This window comes from Protopterus annectens, chromosome 10.part0 (genome assembly GCF_019279795.1).
Source record: "Protopterus annectens isolate FY-2018-M chromosome 10.part0, PAN1.0, whole genome shotgun sequence".
Classification (NCBI taxonomy): domain Eukaryota; kingdom Metazoa; phylum Chordata; order Ceratodontiformes; family Protopteridae; genus Protopterus; species Protopterus annectens.
The window spans coordinates 946461877-946469801 of NC_056744.1; positions in this window are offsets into that span (position 1 = coordinate 946461877).

Below are 7925 nucleotides of genomic sequence, written 5' to 3' on the forward strand. Positions count from 1 at the left end.
TGAGCATACCTGGGAATTCCCACCCAGGTTCCTAACATAACTAAAGAAATTGTTGTGATTATCCTTAGTGTCCTGTGCAATTTTTCTCTCGAAGATGGCCTTAGACGATTTTATGAGTGCCCTTAGTTTTTTGTTAATACTGATCTGAGATGCCTTCCCTTTTTGGGATTTTGCTCTACTATGTAGTAGCTTCCTCCTTCTATTGTATAGTTTGTTTATGGCTGGATTCCACCAGACAGGACGCCTGCCTTTGGAGGATTGGGTCTTGGTTTTATTTGGGATTGCATGATCCATGCATTCCTGAAGGAGTTCATAGAATGCGTTTATAAAGGATTCTGCGGTCTGGGCCATATTTTCCACAGGCCCAGGGGCTTTGAAGGATTCCACCTCGGTTTTGAGGAGTGTGAAATTTGCTTTAGAGAAGTTTTTCACTGTGGTTTTCTGGGCAGGGGGTGGGGTCGGGATGTGAATATCCACTGAGATTAGTTTATGGTCTGATCTTACCAGTGAGAGATACACTTCTAGTCTGGAGCATAGAGCCCCTATGTTGGTGATGATCAGGTCCAGTATGTTTTTCCCTCTTGTGGGAGTGGTAACAAGTTGTTCCATAGCATTTGAGTTTATAAATTCTAGGAACCTTTGGGCTAGGGTGTTGGAGCTAGAGTAATGCTCCCAGTCTATGTTTGGGTAGTTGAAGTCACCCAATATAATGGTGTTTGGAGAGACCTTCATATTTCCAGTGTTCTCAGAAAGGCTGAGTGGGCTTCCTGGGTTTGGGAGGGTGGTCTGTAGCAGGCTATAAACTGGAAGGCAGTTTTACCCACTGTTAGTTGCACATGGATAGTCTCTGATGCTTCGTGCTGTGCCGCCAACCTGGAGGTGTGGGTATCTTTGACAAATATTGATACTCCCCCTCCTTTTGTGGTTCAGTCCAAGTTTTGGGGCTGAAAAGCATGGTATGAGGTATAACCTGGTAGTGCTGGGGTGCTCTCGGGAGCCTTGAGCCAGGTTTCTGTTACTGCACAGATATCGATGTTCTCCATGCTAAGCAGAGTTTTGAGTGCATGCATCTTGAGGTTTAGACTTCTGGCGTTGAGTAGCATTACTCTTAGTTTCTTATCCCTTGTGATACCTATGGAGGTGGGTTTGTCTTTTGAGCCTTGCCTAAAAAAAGGCACTATGGAGGTGGCAAGAGCCTTTGCCAATATCCGAAAGCCCAGGGGTGACAGGTGCAAGCCGTCCCTAGCGAAGCATCGTGGCTTGTCGAGCATGTCATCCCAGGCTGGCAGGCATTGGATCCCCTTTGAATGACACCAATACTTAAGCCAATTGTTGAAACTGATCATCTTGTCTTCATATTGTGGCATCATTCTTGGTGAGGGTAAGATGCTACTCAAGGTCAGGGTCATACCGGCCTGGGCTACAAGCTCAGAGAGCTCCTCTATGTCTCTTTTCATGTAGTCCAGGGAGGTACATCTCAGGTCATTCACACCAGCATGGACAATGACTGAGTCATATTTGTACTTGCCTTGGAGTGACCTGAGTGCTTGTGTTATGTGGCAGATCCTAGCGCCCGAAAGGCAGCTCACTGTGACCTTCTCCTTGTTCAGCCTGGTGAGCGGGACGTCAGTGGGCCTGACGATAGAGTCACCTATTACAAGTGTATCAGGTGTGTTGTTTAGCCTTAAGGGCTGTGACTGTTTGGCACACTGGCTTTGTGAGCTATGTGTTGCAAGTGTTTTGTTTTGGGGTAGCGGTTGCTTGGGTGTCTGCATTGGAGGTCTCTGCTGCTTAGGCAGATTTTTATTTAGAGCCTCCGAGTATGTTTTTGTGTGTTTATGTGTTTGGTTTGCTGTCATGGTAGGCCAATGTGAGACTGGAATTGTAGTGAGTGTGGTTTCCTTCTCCTTCTGACTGGTTACACCAGTACTGAGTTGAGAGAGCTTAGCCTCCAGTTTGGCTATATGGATGCATCTCTCACATGTGTTGGAATTTGTTGGGAGGAGGAGAGGGTTGTTTGTGTACATGAGGCAGTTGTAACATTGCCTCAAGATTCCCAGATTCACCAGCTGGACTGGAGAGGAGATTGACAACTGACCTTTGGACATGCTAGAATAGTATTGGGAATTCCTTTATAATTGAAAAAAGGGCCAATGGGGAACAAGGTACTCAAGGGGAGTTTGTGAGGGTGTAGTGCTTTTAATTTTTTAGTGCTGACTTATATAATTGCTTTAGTGAGCAAGTGCCAGGCTTTAGAGTAGGAATAGGGTGTTTATTATGAGAACTAGATCAGTTCTAAGGGAAAAAGTGAAGAGAAGACTTTGTGGAGCCGAGAATGGTTTAAACCCAATTAAGCGGAGCTGCCCGATGCTGCGCTATGCGCAAAATCGCGCAAAACCGCTCCAAAGCGGGTTATATACAGGGGGACTTGAAAGAGCTAGAAATTGGCCCAAATTGGCCAATGGACTACCAGATTCTTTTGCTGGGAACACTCCTCCAGGGAAAGATAGGCTGCTCTAAGCTCCCCACTGCCACTGGGGAACAAAGAAGCCCCCCTTTATCCAAGAAAGGAAATGGGCAACACAGGAACTTTCCAAAAGTCCAGAATACAGCAAAGCCTGTATTTGGACTACTCTTGGTCAGGAAAGATGGGAAACAAGGATAATTTTTGCACCACTCATCCTGTGTGTATACATAGCATGCATGTGCTAAACCTGTGTCCACAATCATCTGCTAAAGACACAGATACTCTAATCAGAAATGGATATCTATGTGACACACAGATCCACATCTAGCCATGGTATGTATACCTGTGAGTGATGGTGCACAGCACATTGCAGAGCTTTTAATATTTGCACAGCAATGTTGTGTCCATGTACACATTGCGTTCCAGGGTGAGGCCGATCACTGAACAACAACACACATGCATCAAATCCATGTATACTGTTATTAGCAAGGGCTGTCTACACCCGCACTGCATGCTGTTGAGCAACACACATCCTGCATGCTGACACGTGATATAACTGTTTGCCTTGTGATACTGTACCCCACCATCACCCGCTATTGAATATGTTCTGGATTGCTGGTGGTGTGTGTGTGTGTGTGTGTGTGTGCGTGTGTGTGTGTGTGTGTGTGTGTGTGTGTTTTAGTGAGGAGTGCATTTTTATGTGCATGTGTTCATGTGTGCATGTGTTCATGTGTGCATGTGTGCATGTGTGCATGTGTGCATGTGTTCATGTTTTCATGTGTGCATGTGTGCATGTGTTCATGTGTGCATGTGTTCATGTGTTCATGTGTTCATGTGTGCATGTGTGCATGTGTGCATGTTTTCATGTGTGCATGTGTGCATGTGTTCATGTGTGTCGACATCATGTACAGGTCATAAAGTATGTTTCCTGTCTTCCTCTCACAGGTGCTGACTTTGGGCTGGTTCACTGCAGCAGGGAAACTAATGTCACTGAGCAAAATAGTGATGATGATGATAGGTGTGCTGAGGCACATGCATGTTTGCCAGGGTCTGTCTTTGGGCCACCAATCAACAGTACACAAGTGTCCACCCCATCCATGCACACAGTCATACTGCCAATACATCCATCACCAATGCCCTTAGCTGAGGGACAGCGTACAATCAGCATTGTCCAGGACAGTGTGGTATCCATGGCACATGCGTCCTGACACAGCAGCCATACCCAGATGTCTGGAAGGGTACCACATAGGCAGATGTCCAGGGGTTCTCGTCGGAGCACTGCTGCTCATCATGCCACTGGCAGACGTGACACAGGACTTACAACATCACGCATGTTCCAGGCTGTCATGGAGGCACAGGCATGTGTAGAACGGTCCACCAGACAGGGACTAAGGGCACAGAGGGCACATAACACCACTGTAATTGACAGTATCCATGACCTAGCAGGTGCCATCCGTCATTACACTGAGGTCACTGATAGATGTTGGGGAGAGACATTAGATGTCCTCCGCAATGTCATGTCCATGTGTCAGGACAGTGCAGGATGGTTGAGTCGTCGACGTGAAAGTATGCCAGCAACATCAGCAGCTGGCAGTCGCCACAGACGTCCTTCAAGTCACAGCCGCTCCCGTAGTGCCAGTACCTGACCCAGCAATGTTGGGGGTGGGCTGTCCATAGAACATCCTAGAAGACCATGTGCACATGGCTCTGGACAGTCCCAGCAGGGACCTGGGTCCAGTGTACATCCATCTACCTCTGGGGATAGTAGCCAGTCTGGCTTAGTACCTGATAGTGTCAGTAGCACCCCTGCCAGGCACAGGTACTGTATCCGTGGCCAGAGAAGGGGATCTGTAAAGCCTGGCAGGTACAGTCTGTGGCTGTCCCACAAATACCCGTATATGGCAGCCACATGGTGGAACTGTGTGCATGCAGACACACACACACATGAACCAGACACCTAGGGCTAACACATACCCGCACACATTACATCAACATTGGCCCATAGCAGTACTCTTGCCCCTCACACACACACACACACACACACACACACACACACACACACACACACACACACACACACACACATCGATTGGATGGCTCACTGTAGGCCTCTGGCAAACCAACAACACACCCTGTGCATATGATGAAACCTGTGCCACCTCCTGTCATCTGTAACATCAATGCAGGAACAGGCTACCATGGTGCTGATGCACACGGTGACTTTATAGCAGTATAGCAATGTTACCATGTTGTCAGCAGTAGAATGTAATGATATGTTTAAAGGTGTAGCTGAGCAGGCATGATGCATTAAAGCTATGATTGTCATTGTAGTATTGTTTACACCAGTGTTAGTTAAAATAGTGTATTGCTCACCCATGTGCTACTTGGCTGATGTGTGTAGTATTGGCAGCATGTGTTAGAGAGTGGACAGTATGTGTGGGATGTATGTAGCACAGATTTGCAGGTGTACATCTGTGAACATGGTGGAGGTGCACTGTCTGCATGTACGTGCATAGTGGACACATGGGCAGGGTGACATGCACTGTATTACACAGTAACACTCCATAGTTTCTATTGGTAACCAGTATGCATTGTACTACACAAATTTCGGAACCTGACTACACATGTGTGTATAACATGGTTTGACACTGTGCTGTGGGTGATACTGTTACTATCTGTCATTGTTCTGAATTCTGGTAGTATACATAACTTCAACAGCCTGACCATAACCAGTCATTTGATGATGTCTTCGCAACTGACACACAGCTGTAGGACACACAGCAACATTTGGATCCTTCAGGTACTATACTATGTCAGTAACCAGTGGTATTCACCTGCACCCATTACTGAGACCACTCCTGTTTGGCATATAGCTCTCTTAGGTAGAAGCAATCACAGTAGGGATATGTCCGTCCATGTCTGGTAATGCATATTGTGGCCTATAATGCATTCTCTAGATGACACACACATCCTCCACAAGGGTATCATACAGACAGATACCTGTTGTCAAACCCATGCTGTAAAGCTATTAGCCAAACTAAGCATAGTCATCCACCTTTATGGAACATAGTATCCCCACAGTACCACATAGGTAGTAGCCACCAACATAATGAACAGATACCTATGTGTACATGCAACTAAGTGTTACGTCATCTCTCCTTTGATAATCACATTTCCTGAGGTATTTTGAAATACCTTGGTGGATCACATAAGCAATAAGGGGTCTGCATGCATATCCACAAAGGTTGTTGTACAACTATAATGAATAGTCATCATTGACAGACTTTGCTGCATTAGAACAGGTCTGACATATACCTCGGCCATAAATCCTCTCTCACACAATTCAGTAGAAACCGTAATGAGTGTGTGTGACATGGATGACCTAGGCCAGGGATCACTGCAGTGGCTGGCCTTGTCACAAGCATACAGATGTGACCTAAGGTCTGGGAAGCAGCAGCACAGTCTGGCAAAGATGACAGTTGTGTTCTTGGAGAAAGCAGGGTTCACACACATGCAATAATTGATGTAACATGTACGTATATGTATTTGCCACACAGCTACCTCACATGTGCAATGCATACTGATATATCATACAGTAGTAAAAGCAAAACCCGCAACACATTGAGCAACAGTGCCACACACCTAGAGCACACTCACTCACCGAGTGCAGGATTCAAACCCCTACCTAACTACTTCATGATACTAGAGCAGTATGCATTAACACGGCATGCTATACACATTATTGGAATGCTTGTTTTCCACAGATTTATTTGTAAGATGGTGACATCATCAGACTTGACAAAGATAAGTATACCACTTGTAAGGTGTTCTACTACTCTACAAAAAAGTTGCTCCTCTCCAAGGTTATTACACACAAACAGGTGTCAAGTGCAGAATTCAAACCCCTACCAAACTGGTTTATGATACTACAGGAGTACACATTTACACTACGCGCTATACACATTACTGTGAGTTTTCTTTTCCACAGGTATATTTCTAGAATGGTGACATCATCAGACCTGACAAAGATTAGTATACCACTTTTAAGGTGTATGAGTACTCTCCAAAAAGGCTGTTCCACTCCAAGTAGATCACACACAAACAGACATACACAGTCACACACTTATCAAGTGCAGGATTCAAACCCCTACCTAACTGGTTTATGATACTACAGGAGTACGCATTTATATGATGCACTATACACATTACTGTGAGTTCTCTTTTCCACAGGTATATTTGTAGGATGGTGACATCATCAGACCTGACAAAGATTAGAATACCACTTTTAAGGTGTTTGAGTACTCTCCAAAAGGTTGCTCTTCTCCAAGGAGATCACACACAAACAGGCGAACACACTTGTCAAGTACAGGATTCAAACCCCTATCTAACTGGTTTATGATACTACTGGAGTGCGCATTTACACAATGCGCTATACACATTACTGTGAATTCTACTTTCCACAGGTATATTTGTAGGTTGGTGACATCATCAGACTAGACAAAGTGGATTACATTAGGTGACATTGGATGGGCTACATAGAAGGAATGTCTAAACACTTTGGCCATGTGATCATCAAAGGAGAGTTTACTATCTAACTGTGTCCCCAGGACCTTCATGACTTTCTCTATATATACTGGAGTACCACCTATGTGGTAATTTGTTTGCACTTTGTTTTAGCCAAAGGGGATGACTAGGTATTCTTTGACATTCTTCTTGGGGCATTGTTTTGACACCAGGTATCTGTCTCTGTAAGCCCCTTCTGGTGGATGTGTGTGTCAGCCATAGAGTCAATTATGGACCACAGTTAGCAGTCATCTGCAAACCTGTTTAGCCATACTCCCCCCATGCTTGCCTGTACCTCTGAGCAGTGTCTACTGAATAGGTGCGGTCCCAGGGCCAAGACCTGTGGGATGCCATTTGTGACTGTCTTAGAGTCAGACATGGCACCCACAACTCTGAAAGTGTGTTTGATCTGTCAGCCATTTGGCCACACATTCTGTAACATAGCTGTTGATGTTCAGGCTGGTAAGTGTGTCCATGATGACATAGTGGGGAATGGTGTAAAAAGTCCTTAGTGATGTCCAGGTGGGCTGTGTGGACTACTTTCACCTCCATCTATGTCCTTGGTAACTGTTTGAAGTAAGTCAACTATGTTTAGGAGGCAGGATCTCCTTTAACAAGGTAAGGTTGTGTAGAGTCCAGTATCTGGAGGTACCCAATGCCACTGTTTATGGGTTCCATGACAATTTGCTCAATAGCTTTGTAGACCAGGCTGAGTAGACATATAGGGCAATGGTTTTCAGGTTCTGTTGTGGCACCCCCTTTGTGGGGCTGGATGACTGTTAGTGTATGCCATTCTTTGGGTGCATACCCTGTGGTATGATTGAGTCTGGGCAGTGAATGTAGGTGAGGGTGAAGTTTCTTTTGGGCCTAGTGTAAGACGCAGCCTGGGATACCA